The sequence below is a fragment of the Lepisosteus oculatus genome, chromosome 5, assembly GCF_040954835.1.
Source record: "Lepisosteus oculatus isolate fLepOcu1 chromosome 5, fLepOcu1.hap2, whole genome shotgun sequence".
NCBI lineage: Eukaryota > Metazoa > Chordata > Actinopteri > Semionotiformes > Lepisosteidae > Lepisosteus > Lepisosteus oculatus.
Genome location: NC_090700.1, coordinates 28,157,901 through 28,174,236, shown reverse-complemented (window position 1 = coordinate 28,174,236; position 16,336 = coordinate 28,157,901). Strand labels below are relative to the sequence as shown.

Here is a 16,336-nt window from a genome sequence, read left to right as displayed (position 1 = left end):
CAGTCTTTACACAACAAGACCTTTTAAGCAGTTACAGTATATAAAATGTTCTGAGTTATAGAAACTCAAATGAGTTCCTGAGAAGTGAGAAAAACAACCCTCAATGAAATCAATGGTGGTGTTTAAGGTTTAACCTCAATTTTTAGCTACTTCCGTATCACCCATAAGCATACAGTATTGTAGTGTGGGATTGTTTGTAGAAACTGGAGCACACCAACTTTAATGGCCTTAACCAGTTACAAGGTGTCTGAGGACAAACAAACTGATAACGAAAGTGGAGATTGAACGTTCTAGAGTCTAGAGGAATTCTGGCATGATTATTTCTGTTTTCTTAATACCTGCCAGTCTCCCTCCCAAGTGTCCAGAGGGGTAACAGCAACCATTCTAAATGTGTAAAACTGATTTTAAATGTTCAGTAGATCTATTACACATGTGCAATGCATTTTCAATATATGTTTGCTCTATTAGAATAGTTGCATAGAGTTTAGTTTATGGATCTAACCATCATGATGTTTATTCTTCCTCCATAGCCCAGGACCTTACTGTGTAATTTCTTATTTAACTCTAAAACTGTAAAACTATTAAACACTGTATCACCATAAACATTCAAACAGACACAATGGAAATAATTATTTTACCTCCAACATTATTTACAAATGTATACCCACTTGAGAAGAACTAAATACATGTACTGTATGAAGTAAAAAGGATCAGATGAAGGACACATTTTAAACAAACTGCAGGTGGACTCAAAATGTTTAAGTGCCTGAGAAATCCTGTCTCCATTTTATCCCCCTTCTTTTGTATTAATTATGCAGCTCAATGCAGCACTCTGAAGCCCAGCTGCAGTCAGATCTCTGCTCTTCTGCATCATGACTGAGATTAACCACTGCCAGCCAAGCCATACCATGTATCCAGCGTACTGCTCCAAACATAGGGTAGACTAAACAAGTCAACAGAACTGCTGAAAAGCTAAAAATATTCTAATCAGCTTTACACATGGAATTTACTCTAAATATTGAATTCAGTTTTGTCTTCATGCTTTTAGTAATATGCACAGATTAAAGAATATTATCCTTAAGAACAGATAAAGGTGTGACATTTAGGTATAGTACATTACATGTCCTCAATAAAGAAAATATATTTACAGTATGCTTCACCTTTTGGAAGATTAATCTTTTTTGTTATAGCCCCAGTTCCTGATGTGATTCAAGTACGCTAACTTTTTTAAACCAGGTCTTAGATCCTTATTCAATTCATGGTTATTCCTGGGCATGGAGCGTCCTCGTGAACTCAGATTTTGAATTTTTGTAATGCAATTTCAATTTTCTACGATACCATTTCAATACATAAAAGATGGCTGTAAACAGAAAAAAAAACAGTATGGAGAAGCTTCAGATAATATTTTCTACAATCCATCTTTAATCTGTCCATAATTTTTGTGACATCTTGAACTGTGAACCAGTATTAGTATTAATAATAATAATAAACTTTATTTTATATAGCACCTTTAAAGGTGGCTTCTCAAAGCGCTTTACAGAATGGCAACAACAATAGATAAAAAGAATACAAGATAAAACACAATCACAATACACAGAGGAGACCGGGGATGGTGGTACTAAGTATAGTAGGAGCAGAGGGGTAAAGAATGGAACAAGTTAAGCAAATGCTCTTCTAAAGAAGGTTTTGAGTCTGGATATGAAGGAGTTTAGAGAAAGTGACTCTCTGATATCCTTGTGGAGAGAGTTCCAGAGCTTGGGGCAAGAGAAGGCCCTGTCACCCATAAAATGTAGACGGGCTTGGGGGACAGTTAGGAGACCAGAATCAGAGAAGCAAAGATTGTGAGACGGGGAGTAGGGTGATAATAGCTGAGACACGTACTGAGGTCCCAAGCCATGCAGAGCTTTATAGGTGAGCATGAGGATTTTGAAGTCGACACGAAACTTGACAGGAAGCAAGTGCAAGGACTCCAGGATAGGAGAGATAGGATAGGACAGGATAGGAATGTGATCACTTGCACTGGACCTGGTCAGAATTCTGGTTGCCGAATGTGGGACAGACAGTACTGCAGTTTGTTCAATGTAGATTTAGATACTCCAGCACATCGGAGTCTGTGTCTGTGGCTAAGGATCTGCGTCTGTGACTGGAAGGTTGCCGGTTCAAATCCTGTGGCCGGCAGAGGAATCCTACTCCGTTGGGCCCCTGAGCAAGGCCCTTAACCCTAACTGCGCCAGGGGCGCTGTACAATGGCAGACCCTGCACTCTGACCCCAAGCTTCTCTCCCTGTCTGTGTGTCTGTGTCTCCTTGGAGAAAAAGCTGGGGTATGCGAAAAGACGAATTCCTAATGCAAGAAATTGTATAGGGCTAATAAAGAAACATTATAACATAGAGCATTACAGTAGTCAATTTGGGAGAACACAAATGTACTGATCATCTTTTCAGCCACAGTTAGTAATAACATAGGGTGTAGTCTAGCGATATTTCTGAGGTGAAAAAAGATGTTTTGACCATATGCTGCACATGTGGGTCAAATGTTAAGATAGAGTATTATTCTATATTGACAGTTTCTCTTACAAAGATCCACATTTTTGTGTGTGTTGGTCTCACAATGTAGTCTGCTAACTTAAAGCAAAATGTTAAAGATCAAACAATGATTTGATTTAGCAAATTAACAAAAAATATTAAGATTGAACAGGATTGAGATAATATTTAATCATATTTTTCCTATGTACTTCATGTCTTCAGTTTTTCCTGGCAGGATTTTTAATGTATTTATATTTATGTATTTCAATCAAAAACATGGACACATGTAAAACTGAAAACTGTTGACATGATGGGATGGGAGATGGATGGGAGACCTCCTGGGAAAAACTAAGGTTGCTGCTGGAAGAGGTGTTAGTGGGGCCAGCAGGGGGTGCTCACCCTGTGGTCCATGTGGGTCCTAATGCCCCAGTATAGTGACGGGGACACTATACTGTAAACAGGCGCCGTCCTTCGGATGAGACGTAAAACCGAGGTCCTGACTCTCTGTGGTCATTAAAAATCCCAGGGTGTTTCTCGAAAAGAGTAAGGGTGTAACGCCGGTGTCCTGCCTAAACTTCCCATTGGCCCTTACCAATCACGGCCTCCTAATAATCCCAATCTATGAATTGGCTTCATTACTCTGCTCTCCTCCCCACTGATAGCTGGTGTGTGGTGAGTGTTCTGGCGCACTATGGCTGCCGTCGCATCATCCAGGTGGATGCTGCACATTGGTAGTGGTGGAGGGGAGTCCCCATTACCTGTAAAGCGCTTTGAGTGGAGTGTCCAGAAAAGCACTATATAAGTGTAAGCAATTATTATTATTATTATTCCTTGACATTTTTAAGAAACTTTAAATAAATGGGAAATTAACATTGCTGTAAACCCAAGTATAGGTTATCATAGGTTATATAACACAAAACAGATGACACCTTTCATCAAAAAGCCAGAAAACAATTCTCATTTTATTCTGTATGCACAACATATTGCTCTCATTGTTTGGTGTCATTTTATATACTGTACATGATTAACAGGTCAATTAGACCTAATTTTAGTATAATGATAAGTAGATGCTTATCAGTGTTATGATTTTTTACATTCTGTTTCAAAGTTTGTCTCGTAAAAGTAAAATGTATCAGAAGTATAAACTAATTAGCTAAGAAAAGCCAAAAAAACAGTAACAATAATTCTTGCAAAAGAAAAAGCAGTAGTGAAAGAAAAAATAATAAGTAGTTTCACTGTCAAAGAGGACATTATTTAGACAGTACAGTAGCTTTTACGGTACACACAGAAACCAGTCTCTAATTGGGAATTGCAATAAAGTACACAGGTTTCATCTGCTTGCACTGCACAGCTGTGTACAGAACCGTAGAATTATAGTGTCTGTTACACTGAGGAGACACTATCACAAATACTTTTTCCCCAGCCTTTTCACTACTGTGCTATACAGTATATACTGTGCACACACAATCGAATTATACTGCTACTTACTCTATGCAGTGTTCATAGAAATTCACTGCACTTTCTAGCATTGCAAATCCCTGGAGATATTTGAAAAGAAAGGCTTTATCCACTCTGCAAATAGCACTAATCCAGTTTTGAATTTGTTTTTTTTTTATTTTAATTCAAGTTTTGCAATACCAATATATTACAATTCATGGATTCTGACTTTAAAAAGGTCAAATTATCCACTTTTTTATCAAATATGGACAAAACAGAAATGTAGTAGCAAAAGGGGAAATCCTAACCAAGAGGGCAAATTATTTTGGTAGAATGTTATTTTATTGTATGCCACCCACAAAAAGAATTATGTACACTACATACAGAAAAAAACATCTGCAATTTCTGTGATGACTTTAAATATGTACCAGTTTTAGTTTACTGTATAGTATGCTGACAACACCTCTTATAAAAACCTTGTTGTGTAATGTTTTACTCACAATTTAGTAGGCCAACCTATTGCAGAAATCTAAACATCAGACATGCTGATCACATCTGGTTGAGATCAGTAGTCTAGAGAAAATTTAAGAGTAGTGTATAAAAGTGAGTGCTTTAAAGAGAAGATGCATGCATTGGGCTTGAAGCGGGATGTGAGACTACTGTACTGTTGGATGTATAGAAAAATAAATAAATTAATAATTGAAGAACTGTGAAATACAATTATTTTAACGGATTAATATCTGTTCTCAAGCATATAAAATACACAATGAAAAATAATAGGACTTTTTTACAGACATATACACAGTATTTTGCTTTAACAATTATTAGTAGTTGTAGTAGTTGGCTTGATTATTAATATTTATCATTTAAAGTGCTGCTGGTATCCTGGAAAACAACAGTATGGGCCTGGTCACATTATTTATTATGTGTACACAGCATGTCATGTGTGTTCTATGTTCCAGTAATGGCAAATATTGGTCATTGTAATATTATAGCTAGTTTAATGGTCTTCAGAGAAGAAAGTATTATTGCAAAGTACATAACACCTCTAAAGTCTGATTTTATATAGAATGCTTACCTCTTGGAACACAAAGTATTCTACATTCCTGTAACTCATCGAGGATACACAGACTCTCAATTCAGTGTTTTAGTTGCCTTATCTGCTTTATTTTCTCATTTTTGCACTGTTCTGTTAATGAATTAGATTGTGTAATATTCTGCTTATGTACTTTAAGACAATTGCTTTGTAGGGGACACCCTAAGAAACATCCATTATTGGTCACTTTGACCACACAAACTATCGTAGTCTGACCAACTAAACACCATCATCATCACCAAAACTTTTTACACCTATCTAACAACATATTTCTTTCCTATTATATTCTACATGTACACACAGTCTATGTTCCCCCCACCAAATCGCCACCAACACAACCACAATCAGGCCAGAAGAATACTGTTCATAGCGCTCAGTCATCCTGATAAAGGTTCTCCCATTGACTGCACTTTTCTCCTCAAATCTCACATTGATACTTATTACAAGCACCTTAATCTTCCTGGATTTGGTCTCTATCGACCTTCTCATACAGTGTTAGAGAAGCCTTATAGTACATCTCTTACATGACCAGTATCCCCAGACTTCAGTAAGGCACATTTAATTGTGCCCTATTCAACCAGTATTTTCCCCTCATGGCACCACTTTCAATTTCCAAACCTTTTAACAAAGATCCATGACAAATACTGTACTTCTAAGAGGCACTTGGATGCTATTTATCTCTTATTAGTGTTGAGTATCTGAACACCACAGTTTTGATCAAGTGATGAGCTTAATCAGCACCTTTGCTTGGGTTTTCCACAGTAAAACTCAACCATCCCTCATACTGTATATATTACAATTGGCTTTCTGAGTACATTCAGTGGTTTACCGATTGGCTTCTGGTTAAGGACGCCATTCACAGGACTGCATCATATGGTCATATCATGTAGAGTGAGTTTTCTTTCTTATCCTCCTTTCAACCTCCAGTGTCCCCACCATCAGCTCTCGATTGTCACAGTTGGTGCCATGAAGTCCTCTCCATTGCAGCCTTAATCAAAACTCATATGTCTATAAAGCATTATGAAAAGCAAAACTCTGTCAAATGAAATATTCTGTTAGGTCAAATGCGCTGACCAACCCCTTCCATCCAGCACTCCAGCACAACCAGTTGCAAAACCCCATACTATAGTCCTGATTATTAACTCCTATGTGGTGCAACTTGGACAGTACAGTGCCTTGCGAAAGTATTCGGCCCCCTTGAACTTTTCAACCTTTTGCCACATTTCAGGCTTCAAACATAAAGATATAAATTTTTTATTTTATGTGAAGAATCACCAACAAGTGGGACACAATTGTGAAGTGGAATGAAATCTATTGGATTTTTGAAACTTTTTTAACTAATAAAAAAAATGAAAAGTGGGGCGTGCAAAATTATTCGGCCCCCTTGCGTTAATACTTTGTAGAGCCACCTTTTGCTGCGATTACAGCTGCAAGTCGCTTGGAGTATGTCTCTATCAGTTTTGCACATCGAGAGACTGAAATTCTTGCCCATTCTTCCTTGCAAAACAGCTCGAGCTCAGTGAGGTTGGATGGAGAGCGTTTGTGAACAGCAGTTTTCAGCTCTTTCCACAGATTCTCGATTGGATTCAGGTCTGGACTTTGACTTGGCCATTCAAACACCTGGATACGTTTATTTGTGAACCATTCCTTTGTAGATTTTGCTGTATGTTTGGGATCATTGTTGGAAGATAAATCTCCGTCCCAGTTTCAGGTCTTTTGCAGACTCCAACAGGTTTTCATCCAGAATGGTCCTGTATTTGGCTGCATCCATCTTCCCCTCAATTTTAACCATCTTCCCTGTCCCTGCTGAAGAAAAGCAGGCCCAAACCATGATGCTGCCACCACCATGTTTGACAGTGGGGATGGTGTGTTGAGGGTGATGAGCTGTGTTGCTTTTACGCCAAACATATCGTTTTGCATTGTGGCCAAAAAGTTCGATTTTGGTTTCATCTGACCAGAGCAACTTCTTCCACATGTTTGGGGTGTCTCCCAGGTGGCTTGTGGCAAACTTTAGACGATACTTTTTATGGATATCTTTGAGAAATGGCTTTCTTCTTGCCACTCTTCCATAAAGGCCAGATTTGTGCAGTGTAAGACTGATTGTTGTCCTATGGACAGACTCTCCCACCTCAGCTGTAGTTCTCTGCAGTTCATCCAGAGTGATCATGGGCCTCTTGGCTGCATCTCTGATCAGTCTTCTCCTTGTCTGAGCTGAAAGTTTAGAGGGACGGCCAGGTCTTGGTAGATTTGCAGTGGTCTGATACTCCTTCCATTTCAAGATGATCGCTTGCACAGTGCTCCTTGGGATGTTTGAAGCTTGGGAAATCTTTTTGTATCCAAATCCGGCTTTAAACTTCTCCACAACAGTATTACGGACCTGCCTGGTGTGTTCCTTGGTCTTCATGATGCTCTCTGCGCTTTCAACAGAACCTTGAGACTATCACAGAGCAGGTGCATTTATACAGAGACTTGATTACACACAGGTGGATTCTATTTATCACCATCAGTCATTTAGGACAACATTGGATCATTCAGAGATCCTCGCTGAACTTCTGGAGTGAGTTTGCTCCACTGAAAGTAAAGGGGCCGAATAATTTTGCACGACCCACTTTTCATTTTTTTATTAGTTAAAAAAGTTTCAAAAATCCAATAGATTTCGTTCCACTTCACAATTGTGTCCCACTTGTTGGTGATTCTTCACATAAAATAAAAAATTTATATCCTTATGTTTGAAGCCTGAAATGTGGCAAAAGGTTGAAAAGTTCAAGGGGGCCGAATACTTTCGCAAGGCACTGTATGTTTCTGGCATCATTCAGTGTCTCCAGCCCCACTTTCAATAACTGCAAAGCCTGGCTGGGCATCTAATAAACTTCCAGACTTGCACCACACCTATGCCCAACTTCTTCAAGGCATCCACACTTCAGCAATGTTATGTCAACATTGCCACAAATTGCCTAAAATTTATCTCCTAATTGTATTCCAGAATGATCTATTTGCTCCTACCTGTGACTATAGTGCCTCACCAAATCCTAAACGGCTTTTGGATCACCCTACCCCAATTCCAAATTCTTATTTCTTATTAGTAACAGCATAAGTAGTTTATTCACCTGTATTTCTATACCCTGGACTTTAGGACTGGACAATTTTTTTTTCCAGATTTCCTCTGGTTGTTACACATACACTTCAGTGTACACTGTCTTTTACATCATAGTTGCCCAATTCACGGGTGACCCTCCAGAGAAGATGAGTGTGCTCTTATAGCATGAGACATGGGGGAACATGATACTCTTTTAATTTCTTAGTGTATAGTTCCTTTTCCTGCTTCTTTTGAGTTATTCTCAGTTTGTGAGAAGAATTAACTTGTTCTCATTTCACAATTTTTACTCAAATTCTACTTTTTTCCTATAATATGTTTTCTCAAGTGAGATACAGTACAATATACATGAGATCGCAGGTTATTCCAGTAAGTTTCTGTAATATGGCCTTATTACAAAAGTAATTCAGTATGTATGCTTTTCCTGATATACAGGTTAATTATATAGATGGGGAGGATGTTCTGGAATAAATTGGACAGCCTTTGTATAATTTGAAACATGCAAGCATCTGTGTATTTTTACAGCTGTTTTTGTAAATATTTATTTAAAAAATATAACTTTTATTATTCCAAATTTGCAGAAATGTGATCATATCTCTATACAGATTACTAAATGTAAATGTGTACTGTACTTCATGTGAACAATTCGGTATTTGCACAGAAACATAAATTAAGTATTTTCTTAGATTTTATGTGTGTTACACACATTTGGTCAAATACTCTGACTTGTAACAAATTGCTCAAAAACACTTACACAGTACACCTGCACCCAAAGTAACAGCATTCAGAAGAGCTCGTGAAAACTGTGTCTGCCATTTGCATGTAGTTCAGTATTTACTCTCTTTTCATTGCTCCTTTGCTCTACGCATGAGCACATGCAGTATTTACAAAGTGAATCATAAGTGTACTATAATGTTATATTTTTATTGAGCACATTAATAGTAAGCAATGGAAGGATAAAACAGAGTTTAGATATAAATTATATTAGCTTTAGATTTCAGGGACTTAATGCTTCCTTGCATTTGACATTTTAAATTATTCATACTGCTAATGTTAGCTTTACAGAGACTGTAGTTGTCACTCGAAAATGTTTCCTGGCATATGAATAACGATAACATAAAAACATCCTATGCTGACATAACAATATTGATACGAGAAGTACGTACTATACAAAGCACTTCCATGACAAAATGAACACACACAAGGTTCTTTTTCAAACAGTTCTTTTTCTTGATGACAGGCAAATGGGATTTTACTATGAACAAAGAAAAAAATGGTGGTGTTTATATTGATTTATTCTAATTCTTCCAGCTGTCGCCCAAAACTTTAAAGACTTTCATGACACACCATACTATTGGATATGTGAAAAAAATCTGTAGTTAAAACATTTGTCACTTACTCTTACTACAACCATATCCATTAGGCACAGAGCCATAAATTAAGTTAGGGGTTACTCAATATGAATCAGATTTTTTATTAGCATAATCCTTCACTGGTAGGTTTTGGTAGGTAACTTGTGCTTTGGGCACATTCATGTTATGGATTTTGTCCTAATGCGTCTGGTCTGCCACAGTGGTGAGCTAAACAGCTCAACAACACAAGAACAACACAAAAAAAGCATTCTCCTTTTTTAATATTTGGTGTTATGATGGCAAAGATAGTTCTATATAACTCCTGATAGAGAAATGAAAATATTCTTTATGGGTCCCTGGAAAGCAGCAATATAAATGCAGACCTTACTAATGCTACTGTACTAACTTAGAAAAACAAAACAAATGAACAGAAAAAGAATTAACTTGAAAATGAATTTAGTTTAAAGACCCTGATTTTAAAGAGGAATACAGTGTGTGGCTTATATTTTTTTACAAATCATAGAGCTTCACATATCACTTCTGCAGTGACAGAAATGTAATGGAAAACTATGCAGATGGGTGGGCCCAATAACATCATGATAGAGAAGCTGTGTTCAATGGCCCAAGTGTTTCTATCAAATTTATTAGGTATTTAATACAGTTAGGCAGGCATACACAAGCTTAATCACCACCTCAATTCTTCAGTGCTCTTTGGATATCTTTGTTTTCGTTGAACTTTCTCAAGTTTTACTATTTTTCTTAGGAACTCATGAGACCAGCATGTAAACAAGACTGCAGCAAGAAATAAAAATTGAGCCTTTTCTGGGTTATCGAGCAATCAGTTAAGATTCTGAGCTCTGTACTACTTATGCTTATTGAGCTGTTATTCAGTGACACATCAGCTAGATATATTCTGCAGAATGAAACAGCGTGGTTATTTTTCTCTCACTGCGATTTCTTCCTAAATATCCTAGTTTCTGAGCTTAAGGCAGAGAGTCCCCAGAGCCGTTCAGAATATAAGAGAGTAATGAGGTTGGGTGTTCAGTTTAAATTTTTAGGTAACCAATCAAACCTGTCCTGCATGTTTGTGGGAAGTGGGAAGAAAACAAAGCACCTGAAGAAAACCAACACAAACATGGAGGGGAATACGCAAACCCCAGGCCAAAGTTGAATTCAAACCCAGAGTCCTAGAGCTTTGAGAAACCATATGTTACAATGCTACGGTAGATCTCCGAAAAGATAATGCCCTCCGGTTTACAATTGACATACTAAATATCGTAAATAAAAAAAAAATATATATATATAATTTTCAGTCGTTATTTCTGACCAATCAGCCAAGTGTTTCATCAAAGACAATAAACAGAAATGTGTTCTTGGAAATATTCTCTTTATCTTCAGACATAAAAGAAAAACATATGAGTGTGTTGGGGTGGGAGGCTAAAATATCAGTTTATTTGACTCACACAGATAAAAAAACATACATATCACAAGTGTATTCCAAAATTGTCTTGTGTTTAGTCTAATAAAGGTTTAACTCAAGTGGCATTTAAAGAAATTGAATGTTAAAAGTATTAAAATACTTTTGTACTAGCTTGGGTAGTGGAAGGACACTACCTCTCACTTTGACTGAATTCAGTACTTTGGTCAAATTCTAGTAATGATGAAAAGAGCAAACAATAAGGGAAATGAACAAACATTAAGGGATAGCATACTTTGGTGTCACTGTAACATGCCTGGATGATGAAATAACTGTGTTGGCTGAAGATCGGTGCTATCACAGCCCCACTCGCTAACGAGGACTGAAAGAAGAAGGAGCTGTATTTGTTGTGGAGTGAGGGGTTCTAGTATTTATTGTATGTGTAGGAGAGTGAGAGAGCAAGATGAGAACTAAACCTTTTCCTGAACATATGTTAAATAACACCGTATCAAGAACAAAAAATGATTTAGGTTCTAATGGCTAATGCTTATCTCATGATGTATTGTAGATTTGGATTTTTGAAGAGTATATAAGAGAAGGAGTCATTACAAGCAAACCAAAAGACAGTACAGACTTATTTCCTCCTAAGAATAACCATGCTCTAAAAGTGCAGCATGTGAATCATGGATTATGGCTTTCCCAATGCTTTCTAAAACTGCTGGAAGACTCCAGGAAATGAAAGTGCTTTGTAAAATATTTAGATTCTGATAATAACTTGTTTTAAGTCTTCTTACTCTTCTAGTATAGTTCTTATTTAGGTTCTGAGAGATGCAACTTAAGGGAGGAGTTATGCATGATCTATCTTTTACAATGCTTCATCTTCGATACTGTACCAGTGCTTATACATCTTAACATAAACAAATAAAAACAGATCAAAACATTTGGGCAGCTTTAGGAGAATTTCTTCCTCAATCCACCCATTTACAGAACTTTCTGAGATCGTTGAGGATATAACTGACCTTACTTTGGACTCCACTTTTAAAATACCAACAAGCAGTTGTGAATTACCAAAGAAATAATGGAATAAATATGGGGTATGAGTAATCATGATCCTGTGGGTTACCAATACAATATACAGTACATTACTCTTCCTGTGAAGTGGCAACAGAAGACTTCAGTTTAATGTCAGTTAAAATACTATAACTTTCCCTAACTTGAGTGGGGCACTCCAGATAAAAAGGGAATTGTAAAGGAAACATTGAACTTGCTTAAGAAATAATTGATTTTTTGACTTCACTGACAAAAACCAAAAACAATAGATTGAGATATATCAGAAAACAAATAATGGGCCATCACATTTTTAAACTGATGTATTTCCTGGTACCTAACGAATTACAACTGAGGCACTCCAGAATTGACAAAACAGTAGTTCCACTTAATAATTAAATCAAGTTTGACTTAACTGCATCTTACTTTAACTCTCAGACAATTGCATGAAAGTCTCCTTACTTTTATAAGTCAATATCATTTTCAGCACTATGATGTGCTTGGGCCTCTTGGAAGTCCTTTCTGTGAAATTCCCAAATTTCACTTATAACCCCGTTCTATGACCTGAGTACATGGGATTTTCAATCACACTCCCCTACAACAATCCAAAAGGCTAAATTCTGTTATTTTAAAGATGCTTTCTTTGTGTGCAGAAGCAATATAACACCTCTTCTAATCCTACTGAGCTGTCTGATAATAACTGTTAGTCCTTTCCTCACTTCTAATTGTGCATGGAGACAGTATACACACACCATCTTAATGTGTTCCTTTCTGAATTGAAACAAAACTACTCATTACATTTTCTTTGAGACGATTGTGCGTTAGATTATGCAGAGCCCAGTTCACTAAAATACCACGTTCACAGATTTCAGTGTCACAATGTAATTTTGTTTACTCAAATTTTTCTCTTATTTCTGGATAAGAGATGCAATTATTATGCATTCGAGAAAATAAAATAAAAATGTTTAGATATAATTTATATATTGTTTAAAACTGGCACAGTCTAATAGCCTTGTATACTCTGCCTTGTTTAAAAGTCATGAATTGTAATGGTCTGTAAAATATAATATTATAGGTGGGTGAAGAGAGGGGTACTCTAACAAAAATGTATTTGTTCCTTTTAAAACTATATGTGCATATGAAATGTTCTAATTCTGGTATAAACCTAAATAACTCAACTGTAACTATGGTAATTACTTTTGACCATCAATTTAGGCTTCCTGGAAAGTAAATGAAAAGGGTATATTCTAAACATGCTGCAGGAATATGACAAACTGCTGAAGTCAATAACAAAAAGCATTTCAAGTGTATTGTTTTAGGAATGATTGCCTGTTTACATTAAGCTACTGGTCCTGTGAAATTAGCTACATTAGTTACGTTATTTGCATTGTCGTCGTTTTTGCTCAGAAATTAGAAAAAACTCATAAATGCAGTCCCTGTTTCTAATTTCACTGCAGATGCATGTCTGCATACCCCTTATACAGTATCTCGTGAAAACTGCTCCAGCACTGCAGCCCGATTGATGCAGAATCACAAGCACTCTTGTCTCACATTTTGAGGTCACAGTTAAGGTTACCAGGACAGCTGCAAATAACTTAAAAAAACATTGCAAAAATATATATTTTTTAAAGTTAAAGGGTAGACTTGGTTTTATTTATTTTAGCTGATTCGATTTAACATACTCTTTATAATGAACTCTGGTTTAAAATCACATTAGGAGTAGAAACGAGGCAAGTGAGTGTATGCATTATGCACTATATGCTGTATCTCAAAAATATGTATTTTATCCTGTACTAAACCTCTACTGTCCTCTAGTTTGATCAATATAATTACCAGTTTATATTCCACAAAATAAGATTATGACCATATTTTTAATAATATGTACAGCTATTTTAAATGAAACCATGTCCAAGCTTCAAAAAAAGTTTTTTCTGTAAGAATTATATTGGCATTTAATTTTTTTTTTCTCAAAGCTTAACTGGTACTTCACCTGATGTAGATTTCTAGCAGGTTTATTAGTACATGTATTATTTAGTGTTGTTTTATTGCAGTGTCACTGAAAGTTTTAAACCCTTTCATATTACCTTCTTCTTATCGTGATTGCTTTCCTCCTCAACATATCACCAGATTCACATTTCAATGCACTTACTGTATTATTGTACAGGTAAATTATGTACATTTGCTCACTTTACATTCACTCAACATACTGTAGAGCTAAACCTGACAGCAGCAGACCTCATGCTTGTAAAGTCCTGGATCAAGATATCTTGATACTGCAGTACACACTTTTCAAAGACAACATTAACACAAAAACAAACTAAGCTGACAGATGCTGGAAGTCTCATTGTAACAATTTATTGTTCTAAACTGTTCTCATCTCATCAAAAAAGCACAGGGAAGATGATTAATTCTAAAACTAGCCCTTTTTTATACATACTGTAAGTTTTCAAGATAGGGAAACCTTATTCAAAGAAATATGTGAAGAAGACAAGCAAAGAAAAGAGAATACTCATGGAGTGTATAATTAACAGTACAAACCAGCTCAGCTTTAAATGTTTAATGTTATCTTACCGTGTACAGAACCGTCTTCCCAAGGAGAAACTTCTGCAGTTCCTTCAGGACACTTTGAATGACTCTTAAAGAAAAAGAGACAACCAGCACTTCAGGATTCTTCAATATACAGTACTTTTTCTCTATGTAGTCAAGAAAAAGAGAATCATGTCCTATTAAACAGTCCTTGTACCAGCTTTTCTTTGCCCTCAATACATTTTCACATGCACATACACAAAAGCACAAACCTTGGGATGGAGGTGTTAAATTGATTAGCTCAGTAAAAATATATATATACACACACTGCAGTTTTTCTTTCCCACTAGCCCCTCTGGTGTTTTCCTGCTGTATTTCGTGGCTCTGCAATCTAATTGGCTGAGCTGCCGTTCAATAATAAAAGTCCTCATCTTTAATTGGGAGGGGGCTTTTTTATGGTGCATCCCGGATTCTACACCAGTCCTGCCCTGCCCCCCACTCTACCTCTCATTTTTTTTTCTTTTCCTCTATGTGCCTGTAGAGAAATGCTGAGCTGTGCAATTTCATGCGCAGAGAGAAAGAGAGCAAGAGAGCAAGAGAGGGAGGGGGAGCAAGAAAGGGAGCAGAGGAAGCACATCAACGGATGGATAAGAAGAGCAGAGATGCAGAGCAGTATACTGCAGAGAATGGAGTATCCAGACTTCTAAAGGACTCTAGTGAAAAGAGGTGTGAGAATGGGTATAGCACAGTATATATATATATCGAAGCATAATAAAGGAATTATCGTTTCTGGGCAGTATTTTTTAATATAATAAAGGCTTGGTGTGTAAAGTTCAATCATTCTGCAGTAGTACAGTACTGTATATACAGTAAGAGTTTAACATTTACCATTTTACATTGTGGGTGCAGTGATGCTGGAGCACTCTTCTGACCAGGGATTTTGAGCAAGCTGCATTTTTGTACAGCTAATGTGCCTGTCTTATGAATTATTAAAATCTGCCTGGAGGTAGCTCAGTGGGTAAAGCACAAGACTATACAACGCTTTATTTGAGATGCTCTGTGAGTAGCCATGTAGTACCATGCCAACTCAAGTTACATTTTCTTTTATTTCTGAATGGGAAGTAAAACATCTTATCTGCAGGGATGGGCTGTCTCAATCTTACACGACTTGAGAGACCAAATCAATTTTAAGTGGTATTTATTGTGGATCAGACCTTTCTACTCAGAAATGCATTCGTAATACACATGCTGAAAAATGGGTTCCAAAATATCAGTGTTTTTAAGATGCAACTAAACAGGTTTCACATTAGACTCAAAGAGTGCAGGGACAGTCACGGATGCAAATTGCTTCCTCCTTCATTTAAACATTTGACAAAAGTTTGACTTACAGTAAATTATAGCTGATGTCATGTGTTTTTAGCTCTATACGCACTGGAAATAAAATCTGAATGTATTTTTGATCATATATTGCATAAATTTAAAGTAATCAGTTAAGACTTTTTAAAACTTGAAACAAAAGACTTTCAACAAATTATGTCCTTAGAAAAAACACAGCGGAGAAAATGGCAGAGACATGGGCTTTGATGAAGCTATCAAGTTTACAAACCTCAGCCTCACAAAGGGTATTCTAAAGCCATGCTAGACCTTCCTGGGGAACTATTTGTGTTCTTGAGTCCTGAAGTGAAATAGAAATGTCTACTGACTCATTAGACAGATCCCTCTCCAATTACACAGCAACCCTGAAATCTGCAAAATAGAAGTATGATTAAATCATAGCTGAGGGTGTCTCTACTTATTTATTCCTAAAGTGTTTTTTTCTAAGCAACAGAAACTTTGCAGTAGA

General features: G+C 36.6%; 1 protein-coding gene across 4 annotated transcripts in view; it reads right to left on the bottom strand.

Moving 5' to 3' along the window:
* syt2a (synaptotagmin IIa) overlaps positions 1-14,856 on the bottom strand; it is a 186,875-nt gene extending 172,019 nt beyond the window's left edge. For all 4 annotated transcript variants that reach the window (XM_015342330.2, XM_015342328.2, XM_006628280.3 and 1 more), the window contains exons 1-2: positions 14,766-14,856; positions 14,539-14,602 (exon numbers count right to left, since the gene is read on the bottom strand). The gene's annotated coding sequence lies outside the window, so the exon portion shown is untranslated. The remainder of the gene's footprint in view (positions 1-14,538; positions 14,603-14,765) is intronic.
* Between the last annotated feature and the right edge of the window lie 1,480 nt (positions 14,857-16,336).